The following is a 13,810-nucleotide window of genomic DNA, read 5'->3' on the forward strand; positions in this document are numbered from 1 at the left end:
TTTTGTATGAACAATAATAACATATGTGCAGGTCCTAAGAAGGGAGGAAAGGCTTCTTACAGGAGGTTGTCTCAGCTGGTTCTCAGGTCATAAGTAGAAATTTGCTAGGTAAAGAATAAAGAAAAGGCATTCTAGGGGTAAAAACAGGCACAAAGACACAAGCTACGGAAGAGCATGGCATGTTGAGGGAATCACAAGGTTGGTGTGGCGGGAACATAAGACACGTGAAAGGGACAAGGGACAGAAGAACTAGGTTGGGGCCAAAGTTAGGTCTCATTGTAAAGGACACTGGATGACAATATAAGAGTTCAAAATTTAACTTCTAGGCAAAGGAGCTTCAAGAGAGTTCCGGTAGAAAAGAATGGTGATTTGAATTGCTTTTGGGGAGATGCAGAGTAGTAGGAAAGTTCGTTCCAGAGATAGTGGTTAAGAGTCCACTGAAAAAGTGTAGGTAAGAGATAATGAAGGCCATCTTTTAGTTTTGTTATTTTTGGTAAAAGTGGCCTCGAAAAAGGTTTGGAGGGAAAACCAAAGAGACCAAGCCCTTGCTTTTCACTCATTACCTGCCACTGAACCTCCTTACGATCCTATCTATAAAATATGAACAACATTGCCTAGACAATTATGAGGATTGAGCAAAGAAATGTGTCTGAATGTGCTTTGTAACCTGCCAACATTCTGTGCAAATGTAAAGTAATATCAATATTATCATTATATACTCATCAACCTGATAATTTATTTAAAACAGTGCATTATTTTAAATGTATTTTCCAACTAACAAGGTATCCTATTTTCACTAATAACACAAGGTTGAATAAATCAAACCTCATTAAAAAGAAGTCAATTTTTTCCAGTCTCTTGCATTTAAAATGAATAATGTAAAATAGTGTGGTAGAAAAGAAAATGGAGCTGACTAATCATTTCTGATGTACGTGGATTCATTTTTTGCCCATGTTTTCTCCAAGTTCCATGACCCTTGCTATCAGTGAAGACTGCAAGTTTTAGATGTGCATATAAACCAAAAAAGTTCGTCTTGTGTAACCTCTCAGTTTTCTCAGCCACACACACACAAAAAGATGGAAATATGGAACATTTGTCAAGATGATTTGATACTGTGCAGATGGGCATTATATAAATGCAGATACTGTTGGGATATTTAAAGTACTATGGATGCAAAGGAGGGCATTTTAGTTTTGAACTGACATAGACTCTAGACACAATGATGATAATAGGAGTTAGCAAGACTGTCCATTTATTCCATGCATTAGCAGCCCTGAGTTGTACATTTCCCAGCTACACCATGAGAGCAAGGTATGGCAGCCCTTGAAGGTTCTCCCCCCGCCCCCAAGAAGAGATGGAAAGGAAATGGCAATTATTTTTTGAATCTAGAATAAATTTGCTAAGAATTTGACTTGGAGAAATAAAAAAAAAAAATGGGATCCTGACTACTCTTCCCATCCTGCATGAGGAGTCAGGAGGATAATCGTTAGAATGATTTGGAGGGAAATTTTTAGCTGAGCAAAAGGGTTACATGTCAGTCAGAAGGTAAGTAATAGGTTGTTTGCATCATTGGGTCATGTGTCAATATTTTTGGCACATACAGTTTGAGCAAGACAGTTATCCTTGATATACAAGGTAAATTGCTTAGCATTTCAAATATGCCTTCAGTTTTGGGGAGTAAGTGGTAATGAAGTTCAAAAGGTGGCATGTTGTACCTCATATCAGGTGTGGCTGCAAGCGTGTGTTTAAGGGTCTACCATGAGAACCCTGGGTGGGTTTCTTTTACTGACTCCATGTCTGGTTTAGTAGAGGTGCCATCTAGGATGGCACCTACTCCAAATCAAATACTATCTTTCTGCCTCGGTTTCCTTTGCCATAACAGTCTCATTTCTTTCCCCTTTCAAACACTGTAAATTGATTGTATTTTTTTTTTTTACCTCCAAATAATAGTTGGTATTTTATTTACAATGTATACCTTTCCTGGATCTGGGTCAACATTATGGAAACATTTTATTGCTTATCTTAGTAAATATTGGCACATTTCTGACTGTTTTCTCTCTCAATATCTGAACCTATCTACAAGGAGCTATTTCCGTCCTGCCTCCTGTCATCCACCCCCTTGGGCCATGTCCAATTGGTTCCTACAGTTAGAGGAAACTAATAACCACAATGTAAATATCCTTGTCTACCAAAGGACACCATTGGGTTGAATAATTCCCAGGGGAGTGATTCCGATCGTTTTTTCCAAAGTTACAAATTAACAAGCAAGTGAGATGATTACAAGCCTGAAAAGGTAGGTTAGTCAAGCTCAAGCAAAACCCAGAGCTGAGGCACAGTCAGCAGGGAAAGGAATGATAAGTAAGAGACTGTGTAATAGCAACTGCTGCAAGCCAGCAACGTGTCTTCAACAACTGGGTCCTAAGACACCAAAACGAGTGAATGGATAACAAAGGGTAAGTGACCTCAGGCACCTGGCAGTCCCTCAGTAGAGAACACAAAAGAAAAACAATGTACTTTCTTTAAACCATGCCACACTCCTGACAGCTTCAAATTCTTCATTGGTTTCTTTATTATTTCCCATAGCAGATAACAGCACCTGGCTGATATGCAGACAAAGAATTTGAGGATGTGTTTTGCTTTGTGTTAAAGAGTTCATATATTCATCACAACAATATTCTCTTATAAGCTCCTATTTCTTTTTTTTAATACTTTATTTTTGAGAGAGTGCAAGCAGGGGAGGGGCAGAGAGAGAGGGACAGAGGATCTGAAACAGGCTCTGTGCTGACAGGCTGACAGCAGCGAGCCCAATGTGGGACTCGAACTCATGAACCATGAGATCATGAGATGAGCCAAAGTTGGAGGCTCAACCAACTGAGCCACCCAGCTGCCCCTAAGCTCCTATTTCTTAAATACAAAACAAGGAGAGCACAGATGGTGGTACCACCACTCAAGTAAGATGCATAGGAGATCCTGTAAGGAGGAGGCTGTCCCCAAGCAGGCATGGGAGTATATGCTTTTGCCACTTTTGGCTACCCAGGCACCAACCCCACTTAAGCCTCCCTTTGGGAGAGCAGCCCCTTCCCTTGAGTGCAGTTGCGGCAGGAGCTGCCCCTTACCTCCTATTTGTGCGAAGGGGTTGAGGGCCAACACCTCCCTGCCTCAGGAAGCACCTGATTCAACCTCAGCCACTCAGGCACCCTTCCCCGGGAGGTGAATTTGAAGGGTTACAATGAGGTACACCAGCCTGTTTTTGCTGCAGAATTTTTACTTCAGTTCTTCGTTCCCAGTCCTCCAGAGTTTCTGTTCTTGCTGCTTTTCTGCCTGATCCTCCAGATCTCTACTGATGCAGTAGCCCCAGAGCTCTCTAAATAATCAGGAAATTCCCTTTCGGCTCAAAATAGACAGTCACTTTTGACGCTTGCAGCCATGAGCCCTGACTGATACTATTATAGTTACCAGATGTGAATCTTGCTTGTAGTGTTATTTGGCTCCTCAAGTTCCTTATTCTATGTGTGGTGAGAATTGAACTTGGGAGAGTTCGCTCTGGCACTGGGCGAGTGACCTACTTACTCCGTTGAGGTCCATTGGATCTGACAACAAGGAAACAAGCACAAGGGGTCACAGATACAGCACCAGGGACACAGCACTGCAGGAAGTGCTCAAATGAAAGGCAGACTCCACTCAACCTAATGGATAGAATGACCTGCTGTTATCCTCTCTGTAGGATGCCATAGACACGTAGATGACTTTCAAACTTAAGAATCACTTTGGAAGCTTACTTTAAAAATGTGGTGTCTCTGGGCACCCAGGGGCTCAGTGGGTTAAGCGTCCAACTCTTGGTTTCTGTTCAGGTCATGATCTCAGGGTTCATGAGATTGAACACTGTCAGTGCAGAGCCTGCTTGGGATTCTCTCTCTCTCCTCCTCTCTTTGCCCCTTCCCCACTTATTCTCTCTCTCTCTCAAAATAAATGAAAACTTTAAAAAAATTTTAATAAACAATTTTAAAATGTGGTGTCCTAATCATCCTTTCAGAAATGCTAATGTAAGCGGTATGATTTGCATCCTACTTGAAAGAATCTTTCTTTCGCACTTCCCAAGTTCCCTAAAATTTCTATTAGATTTTTTTTTTTGCGTGTGGGGGGGTGGGGAAAGAGGAAAATAGATATTGTCTATAAAAGGACTCTATTACCTAAGAAATGTAACAAATCAACATACAGTAGTGTTATATCCAAACTATACTTAGCCTGCTGGCAATTATTTATGTAAGCTTAGAGAAAGGAAATAAAACAAATGGATAGAAAAACTATACACAGTGCAAGCATTCTTTCTGCACTCTATAGGACAGAACACATGCTCTTGGTCAGCCTCAGCATCACTGTGCCTTTCTCTGTGACCATCTTACCAAGTTGTAGGTGACTCTAGTATCTGAAGATGTGTACCTTTCTAGCAACATGGCCCCCAAACATGAATCAATTGCTGTAATAGGCATTCAGTCAAACAAGCAATTATCTGTTCTGAGCTGGCAGAAAAAAATTCCACAATGGATTTATTAAGAGACCTCTTTAAGAATCTTCCAGGGTAATTTTGCTAACGGTGATTTTCAACTACATGCTAACTTCAGAACTTGATCTCCTAGTAAGAGGACTCTGCTCTTAGCAAATTCAGTCTCGAGAGAGGCTATCCAGTGTAACGTAAGGGTTAAATGTTTTCACTTACAGCCACATTGAGTTCAAGTTATCCCTCTGGCATTTATTAACTGAGCAACTTTGGACAAGTGGCTTACCCCTCCATGCTCAGCTTCCTCATCTATGAAATAACAGTCCCTCCCTCATAAGGAGGGACTCCAGGTTACACAGTGTCAAAACCACATGCAAATCTAATTACTAAGAAGGATAGGATCCCTTCCCCACCTTCCTCCATTTCCCAGAGTCCTGCAATATTTCCTGTGTTCCACTAATACCGCCACATTCAAATTCAAGCAAAGTGAAAACAAGGCAAATGCTGGAAAAACATCTGTCTTGCTTTCTCTTTGGCAACCACTGTGTCTGTAAGCAAGGTTCCTCACGTGGGCTGAAAAATCCAGAAAGTCTTTTAGTTACAAAATTATCATAGCAGGAACTGTGACTTGGGTTAAAACTGGGTGCCTTCCCTGACCAGCAGCCTAGGTTGGGACCCCCCCATCATATGCTCTCAAGGCATCCTATAATTCTCCGTGGTGATATTCATCACCGTGTCATTTAAATAGTGTCTGTCACCCCTCTGTCTCTGCCATCATTCAGCCCCAATGCCTTAGAATGTAAACTTCAAGAGGACTTTTCCAGTCCTATGCCATCAATGCTTAACACGGTGTCTTGAGTAATGCAGGCACTCAATAAATATTTACTGAATGAATGAATGTGTGAATGACAATCCTACACATGTATGGATTTTAGATATTTTCTATTTTTAAAGTAGAGGCTGAGTAGAGAATGGGACCGATACTCATTTCGATATTGTCAGTTTTAAAGCCAGCCATATGCTTCACCATACTAAGTGTTCACTCAATTCATCTGAATTCAACAAACACTTCTTGAGCACTACCATGTGCTACAGGGATCGGGATACAGAGAAACTCGACGAGTTCGTCCTCCTCCACATCCTCTTTTCCTGTCAAACACACAGGAGGGGGAACTTCATATTGTTCTTTCATAAAATGAGCATTTGTTGAGCAATTGCTGTGTGTTGTAAATATCCCTAGCTCCATATTTCTTACTTGTGCCTGCTTTTAATGATATAGACAGGGATGTGTAGTCTCTTGCCTGTGGACAATTATTCACTTGCTGCATGGGGGTAAATGGGTCCTTCTGGGTCTGTCACCTGGGTCTGGGACAATGATATGTCGTTTTGTACAGACCAGACAACATTATAATTAAAACCCTCAAAATCTCTTGTGTTTCTTACTCTCCCAAGTTCTTTGCAAGTTTAATGGCTCTCTCGGGGAGCTCTCTTCAAGTATTAGTGATCTGATCATTTCCACCTGTGGCTCTACTATCTCAACATTCAGCTTGCAGGGTTGCGATGACAGGGGAACAGAGACAATGAATAACTCACATTGAACTTCTATTCTTTGACCCAGACAGACATCATATCTAGATCTCATTGATCAGGAGTCACATGTCCTTAATTTTGTAATGGATCCAGAAAGGAGAGGGGAACTGGATATGGTTAAGCACCACCAGTCTTTATAACATTGTTGTATTTTATTCTTATCAGAAGCAATCCCTATCAGTGGAGTAAATTGTGAGATAATTGTAAACTACTAAAGCTGGACTAGATATTAAAAAATATCTTCCTTTCCCTATCTTATAATAATGTAAACTAAGGCTAAAAGATCGTCCAAGCTTTCAGAACTAGATAGAGGTAAGACGGACTAGAAACTAGGTGGCCAGAATCCTTATCCGGTATATTCCTCCCACTGCATAATGATCTTCTCACAACACTGTCTGCATGGTATTCTATGTGTCCTCCCCATCAGTAGAAAGCAGAATCGGATAAAAACAGAGCATTTGTGGTTCATCCAGAGCCAAGTGTCTCATGTCAGTTGATTAAATACAGTAGAGCCTTCTGTCTAATTTCAGCAGAAATTCCAGTTCCTTAGACTTTCCATTTTCAATGCAGTATGTTATTTTCAAGGAGAAATTCAGTAGCAGGAACTGAATTTGTTGAGCCCTGAGGCCTGGATTTTAAATTTTATTAAGTATGTATGTTGCCCTCCCACATCAAGCACAGATAGTTAACTTCTGGTTTGGAAAATCTGCTGGCATTTATTGGGCATATATGAACTGGATTGTGTCCTGTAGCACTGTGAGCTTGATTTACAGCTCATTCTTCTCTACCTATCATTTTTACTGGGGTTGGAAATAGATTTAAAATTTGGTAGTTTAATTTCCCATAATAGCTGAAGACACAGTTGGCAGAGGAGAATTTTTTAAAGAGAATATATTTAGAATTACCTAAGTGAGGGTTCAGTTCATAGGAGGACACAATTGTCTGTCTTTTGTCTTTCCCCATAGCCTCTTCTTTCCACATACCTATACCAAACATGCTTCTCTACTCAAAAGCCCCTGCACCCTGACACCAGAGGTGACAGAGAAGATGGTGGCGACTAACCTGTTCTTGGTTGGAGGTGGGAACTCGTGATCCCTTAGACTTGACATCAACCAAACCCCAGAGCTCTCTGTTACACATGTATGCACTCTGATGTGCCTCCAAAACCCTTTCAGGGGCACGGCAGCCAGAAACACATCCTCAGGCCATTTCAAGTAACAGACAACAACCATTTCTGGACCCTTCCTAGGAAACATTCTTCTGTCCTCAAGAGCACCTTCAGTACAGCCTCTCCCATGCAGCCTGCAGCCTGAATAGTTCTGACATCACTCCATTTTCTGTAAGTCACTCCCATATTAGCAAAAAAAGAAAAAAAATGTTTAAAATAGAATGAGGTCTCAGTTTCTTCTTCCTTTTCAAATTCTGCTCCTTTAGCCCAACGCCCTCCAGCTGTGCAGGGAGATCAGTGACTTTTTCAGATTCAAGGCCAACATCAGTCTGAAAATTGGCTGGCAGACAGTGCCAAGAGACCAGGCAATTGGCTAGTTTCCTTTGATGACTGTATACTTTCCCCTCTCCTCTGTAAACCAATGAGCTTTTGAGTTGGACTGACTCCCCGGTCCAAGCCAATGCCCAAAGTGAGCATTCTAGCATGTGATTCCACAGGCTTTTGCTTAGCAATAGGACAACTAATGACAGACTTTTATCACAATGTTGTGTGAATTAACTGGGAGTAGAGCAGGTAAGGTTTGTCAGCATAACTAGATAATTTTCAAAAGAATGTCTCTTCATGTAGCCCCATAGGAGCACAGCATTTGTCTGAGAGAGATTATATTTATCCTTGATCCTGACCATACCAAAGACCTTGGTCAAGTCATTGAACTTCCTAGGTTCTACCCCTCTGAGCTACAGAGTGGAAATCCTAATATACTTGTTTTTCTTTCTCATATGATATGTGAGGGTAAAAGTGAGACTTAGTTATGAAATGCTTTGAATAATTATAAAATAAGGTATAATAATGACAAGCTCATTCAGGTTTGTGGGAATATTAAACAGTACAACAAATGGAAACTTAGAGTATTACTGCATTACTTAGGATTATATCTGGCTAGCTGTGACCGAAAACCTAAAACAATAAGGGCTTATACAAGAAATAAATTCATATTTTTCCAATAAAGTCTCAAGGAATAAAGTTTATTGCTAGTAAAGTGGCTCCAGAAGGGTACCCAGGCTCTGGTTGTTTCTGATATCCCTGTAATGGAGCCCTTGTGTTCACAACCCAAAATCGTTCCTAGATCTCTAGTCATCACATCTATAGTTCTGATGCCAGTAAAGAGGAAAGGAACAATGCAAAAGAAAGGACAAATAGTATATGCCAGCTATCTTTTAAGGTAATATGCTGAAAGCTGCCATACAACATTTCCACTTACATATTATTGCCCAAATTTTAGTTACATCATCCTATTAGCAAGGGAGGATGGGAAATGTCTCTTTAGGTGTCCACGTGTCCAATCAAAAATCAAGAAGAATGAGTTTTGGGGTTGGAAACTATCAGTTTATGCATCACCTAATAAAATTAAACGTGCACATACCTTATGACCCAGAAAGTCCATATTTAGGTATATGCCTGGGAGAAACTCCTTCACACAGCTAGACAGAAAACCCTATAGGGATTTCCACTGTGGCACTGTTTCAAATAGTCAAACATCCTGTCATACTGAGAATGAATATGTAAACTGTGGTTCATTCTTAATATGGAACAATGTACATCAATACACATGATTTAAAATCATTAATTTTAGGGGCGGCTGGCTGGCTCAGTTGGAAGAGCAAGCAACTCTTGATCCTGGGCTCGTGAGTTGGAGTCTCACGTTGGGTGCAGAGATTACTTAAGATAAACAAACAAACAAACAAACTTAAAAAAATCATTAATCTTATTTACTTAAATCAACCCAGATATAACTCAAACAACTTTGATGGGGAAACTGCAAATTACAGAAATCTGTATGAAGTATGATACCACTTATGCAAATCTTAAAAATACATGGAGCGACTATCTTTGAAAGTTAACAATGAAGGAAGCAGTGTAAGACAAAGTAAGTTAGAAAACTTCAAAATGACGCCACGATGCCACTGAGGAAGTAAGAAGACATACAGTTTATGTCATGATTTTCCCAACATTTGCCTCCATTTTCCTAAAATGGATTCTGATCCTCAGTTCAAAACATATCCTTGAAACCATGACCAAGGATTTATTCTCTGCTTTCATAAAAGTTAAATCTTTTAAAGTCTTTAAAATCTTCTTTACTCCCAGAGAAGAATAACATTCTTTTTTTTTTAATTTTCTTAATGTTTATTTATTTTTGAGAGGGAGAGAGGCAGAGTGCAAGTGGAGGAGAGGCATAGAGAGGAGACACAGAATATGATGCAGGCTTCAGGCTCTGAGTTGTCAGCACAAAGCCCAACGTGGGGCTCGAACCCACGAACCTTGAGATCATGACCTGAGCCGAAGTTGGAGGCTTAACCAACTAAGCCACCCAGGCGCCCCAAGAGGAATAGCATTCTAGCTCAACCTGAGACCACACATATATACCTTGTAGGCAGGGATTTTTGCCCTAATCCGTTTTATATTCTCAGGAGACGCATAGTTCAGTAAATCTTGGTAAAATGGATGAATAAATGAGTGAATCTCAGTCAACCGTTATTTGTCAATATGTTTCAGTGCTAGTTCCCTGTATCCATATTTTCTAGAAAGATCTTTCCTTCAGTGCTTGCCAGTTATCAGAGCAGATACTCCTTACCTGAAATTACTTCATGGTGGCTGTGTCATTCCCTAGTATGCTCAGCTCCATGAATGATGGCATGATCTCCAGTTCTTTCAGACTGACTTTTTTTGACAGCTACTCAGAAGAATTCTGTCAAAAAGAATCAAGATATAGCCCAGAGAGGGGTCATAAAAAAGATAGATGAAGAAATACTATGTATTGTTTATGGGTAAAAATATATTTATAGAAAATGGTTAAAATATGTCTGGAAATGGTACCAACTTCAAAAGAGTACCTCAGGATAGAAGGACAGGGGGAAAGGATGGGAGAATTGGTCTTTAACTGCATTCCATAATATCTTATTTAAAGACAAAGAAAGCTGTGAAGCAAAATGACAAATCGTAAACTTCCAATAAATCTGAGCTGTGGGTTTTTTGATATCTGTTTTGTTATTTTCATCATGTTTGAAACATTTCATATTTCTGAACAAAATATTTAGTTGCAGAATATTAGGAAAAATGTGGTACAGTCTTATTGATGGTAGTTGCTGTTTCTTATCGCATAACTTTTGCAACTGTAAGGTAGGTAACAGATGAATGTATAGAATGGACGGTAAAGATCCACCCAAATGAGTAGTGCACATTTGCTGAATTGAAAAAGTCATCTGGAAGGAATTTGGGGAGAAATTCCATTTTCTGGAAGTTTCCCTGAACAGAGGAGACAAACATTAGCAGAATCCAGCGCCTCCCCTCCCCCAACCTCCATTTTTGTCCTTTACTACTTCAATCTCTACGCTTGGTGACACAGATTGTCTTTCAAGCTACAGTCATTCCAAATATGTTTTCACCTGAGGACTTTAAACCTTCTGTTCCTCTTGCCTAATATACCTTTCCCATACAGCCCCCTCAACATTCAGGGCTCTGTGTAAAAGACACCTTGCCAGGAGGCCACCTTGGATTGCCCTAGCTAAAGTTGATTCCTCAACTCCTACTCCAGCAGTACCTATTCCATTATTATGCTTTAAAAATGTCCTTCATATTGGTTGTCACCATCCGAAATTATTCTAATGACTTCGTTTCTATGTATTTGTCTTTCCCCACAAAGTGTAAGCCCTATAGGAAAAGGTACTTAATTTGTTTTGTTTACTGCTGTATCTCCAGGATCTAAAACCATGCTTGGCACTAGCTGTTGAGTGAATGATACATGTCAGAAGATGTTATAACCTCTAAAAGCCAGGGAGGAAAGGTGAAAGGTTTTTTCCAATTAGAGGAATTAATAGCCTAGAAGGCCTTAATCTCAAGAAAGTGTAGTTTCTGTTGTTGATTTTTATTTTCATCGACTATTTTAGAGCAGTTTTAGATTTACAGAAAACTTACATAGAGTTCCCATATCCCCTTACAGAGGGGTCCCATATACTCCTTTCCCCACCACGCACACATCTTGCGTTAATTTGGCACGTTTGTTGTCATTGATGAACCAATACTGATACAGTATTATTAACAGAAGTTCATAGTTTACATTACGGTAAGTCTTGATGTTGCATATTCTATTGGTTTAGACAAATTCATAACATCATGAATCCACCGTGATAGCATATATAGCATAGCTTTGCCACCCTAAAAATGCTTTGTGCTCCCCCTATTCATTTCTCCTACACTTCCCTTAAACAGCCCCCCCAACCACTGATCTTTTTATTGTCTCCATAGTTTTGCGTTTTCCAGAATGTCATACAGTTGGAATCATATAGTATGTAACCTTTTTAGACTCGTTTCTTTCATTTAGCATGCATTAAAAATTTATCCGCATATTTTCCTCTCTTGATCACTCATTTGTGTTTATCACTATTGCAAAGTGTTAACATTTAAATGTAAAATATGTATTTATTTTACCACAATGAGTCATAATCCATCATATATATCTACCATAGTTTGTTTATCCATTCCCCTACTGAAGGACATTCCAATTGGTTGCTTCCAATTTCTGGCAAAAATGAGTAAAGTTGTTATAAACATTTCATGTGTAAGTTTTTGTGTGGATATAAGCTTACAACTCATTTTGGTAAATACCTAGGGATGTGATTTCTAGATCGTATGGCAAGCCCAAGTTTTTGACAGAAACTGCCAAACTGTCTATGAATGAATGACTCTATCATTTTGCATTCCCACTGACAACAAATGAGAGCTCCTGTTTCTCCACATCTTCACCAGCATTTGGAGTTGTCAGTGTTTGCCTTTTAGCCATTCTCACAGGCAAGTAGTGGAATGCCATTTTTGTTTTAATTTAAATTTCCTAATGACATACAATGTTGAGCGTCTTTCATATGTTTATTTTTTTTATCTCTCTACCTCCTTCCATGAGGCGCTTGCACAGATCTTTTACCCATGTTTTGGAAACTGAATTGTTTCTTTTACTTGCTGAGTTGTAGGAGTTCTTTGTTTTCGATGTAAGTCCTTTATCGGATATGTGTTTTGCAAATATCTTCTCCCAGTTTGTGGACTTCTATCTTAAGACTGCACTAGTTTTTATAGAGTCAGTTTCTCAATAATTTTATCTGATACGTTCCTAATGTCCTCTGAGAGTCCAAGCATGCCTGCCTATGTGATTGCTTACAATGCCTGATTTCTGTCCCCCTCCACCGATTTTGCCTCCTGGCACTCACATTAGGAGGATGGGTGGGAGAACAAAACTGGATATTATAACAGTTCCAGTGAATACATCATATGAAAGACACTGTTTTAAAATTGCCTATTAGTTAACAGAGGGCTTTGTACACATCTCTATTCCAGAGGATGGGGCAGAGACCATACCTATAAACAAGGTGCAGCTTATTAATGTTATCTCCTTTGCATTATATTAACATCTTCTGATTTCAGTGCCAGAGATTCTTCCCTTTGGCAATCCTGTGCTGCCCCTTCCCATCCTTCAGAAAGGGGGGAATTCAGGAGACAATACAGTTACAGTGAATTTTCATTGGGAGAAGACAAGTTAAACTTAAAACTAGTTCAGCAAGAAAATTCACTGATAATTATTGTGAAAGAGAACTTTTCTGTTTATTTCAACTGGGGACTATTTTGTGTTATGTTATGTTATGTTATGTTATGTTATGTTATGTTATGTTATGATGCTATGTTATGTTATATTTTTGTTTTAGAGAAAGCACATGAGCTGAGAAGAGGGACAAAAGGAGAGAGACACACACAGAGAGAGAGAGAGAGAGAGAGAGAGAGAGAGAAAGAGAGTGAGAGAGAGTGTCTTAAGCAGACTCCATGCTCCATGCAGAGCCCACGGTGCCCTAACTGGCGGTTATTTAGGTACATAACAATCATTTATTGACACAAAGACTTGTATATAAAGAAACAAACTGCTTTCTTTTAAAGTTTTAGCTTTAACCATCCTCTGACTAAATCCTAAATTAAAAACTTTCCACTGAGGGGCGCCTGGGTGGCTCAGTCGGTTAAGCCTCCGACTTCAGCTCAGGTCACGATCTCGCGGTCCATGGGTTCGAGCCCCGCGTCGGGCTCTGGGCTGATGGCTCAGAGCCTGGAGCCTGCTTCTGATTCTGTGTCTCCCTCTCTCTCTCTGCCTCTCCCCCGTTCATGCTCTGTCTCTGTCTGTCTCAAAAATAAATAAACGTTAAAAAATTTTTTTTTTTTAAATAAAAAAAAATAAAAACTTTCCACTGATTACTAGCTTGTCGCTAAACTTCATCTTCCAAATGACACGGGACTATGTTCTTGGTCTTGGGTGTAGAATTTCTCCCAATAGACTCCTATATGTACAGAAAGCATTCATGCAATCTGAGGGATTCTATAACAGATCCCCAAAGAGGATCTCTTTCCCTTATGCTTTTTTCCCCCTGATTTCAGGCACAGTAAACTAGAGTTTACAAAGGAAATTCCTTTCCTATGCAAAAATCTGAAACAGCAGCTTTTTATCATTTAATAACTTAGCATTAGTT

General features: G+C 39.7%; 1 long non-coding RNA gene across 1 annotated transcript in view; it reads right to left on the reverse strand.

Moving 5' to 3' along the window:
* Positions 1 to 13,810, reverse strand: part of LOC113601768 (uncharacterized) — a 77,295-nt gene that overhangs the window by 41,293 nt on the left and 22,192 nt on the right. The window contains exon 5 of the long non-coding RNA XR_003423026.2: positions 9,889 to 10,002. This is a non-coding gene — a long non-coding RNA (uncharacterized LOC113601768). The remainder of the gene's footprint in view (positions 1 to 9,888; positions 10,003 to 13,810) is intronic.

The sequence above is a fragment of the Acinonyx jubatus genome, chromosome B3, assembly GCF_027475565.1.
Source record: "Acinonyx jubatus isolate Ajub_Pintada_27869175 chromosome B3, VMU_Ajub_asm_v1.0, whole genome shotgun sequence".
NCBI classification, from domain to species: Eukaryota; Metazoa; Chordata; class Mammalia; order Carnivora; family Felidae; genus Acinonyx; species Acinonyx jubatus.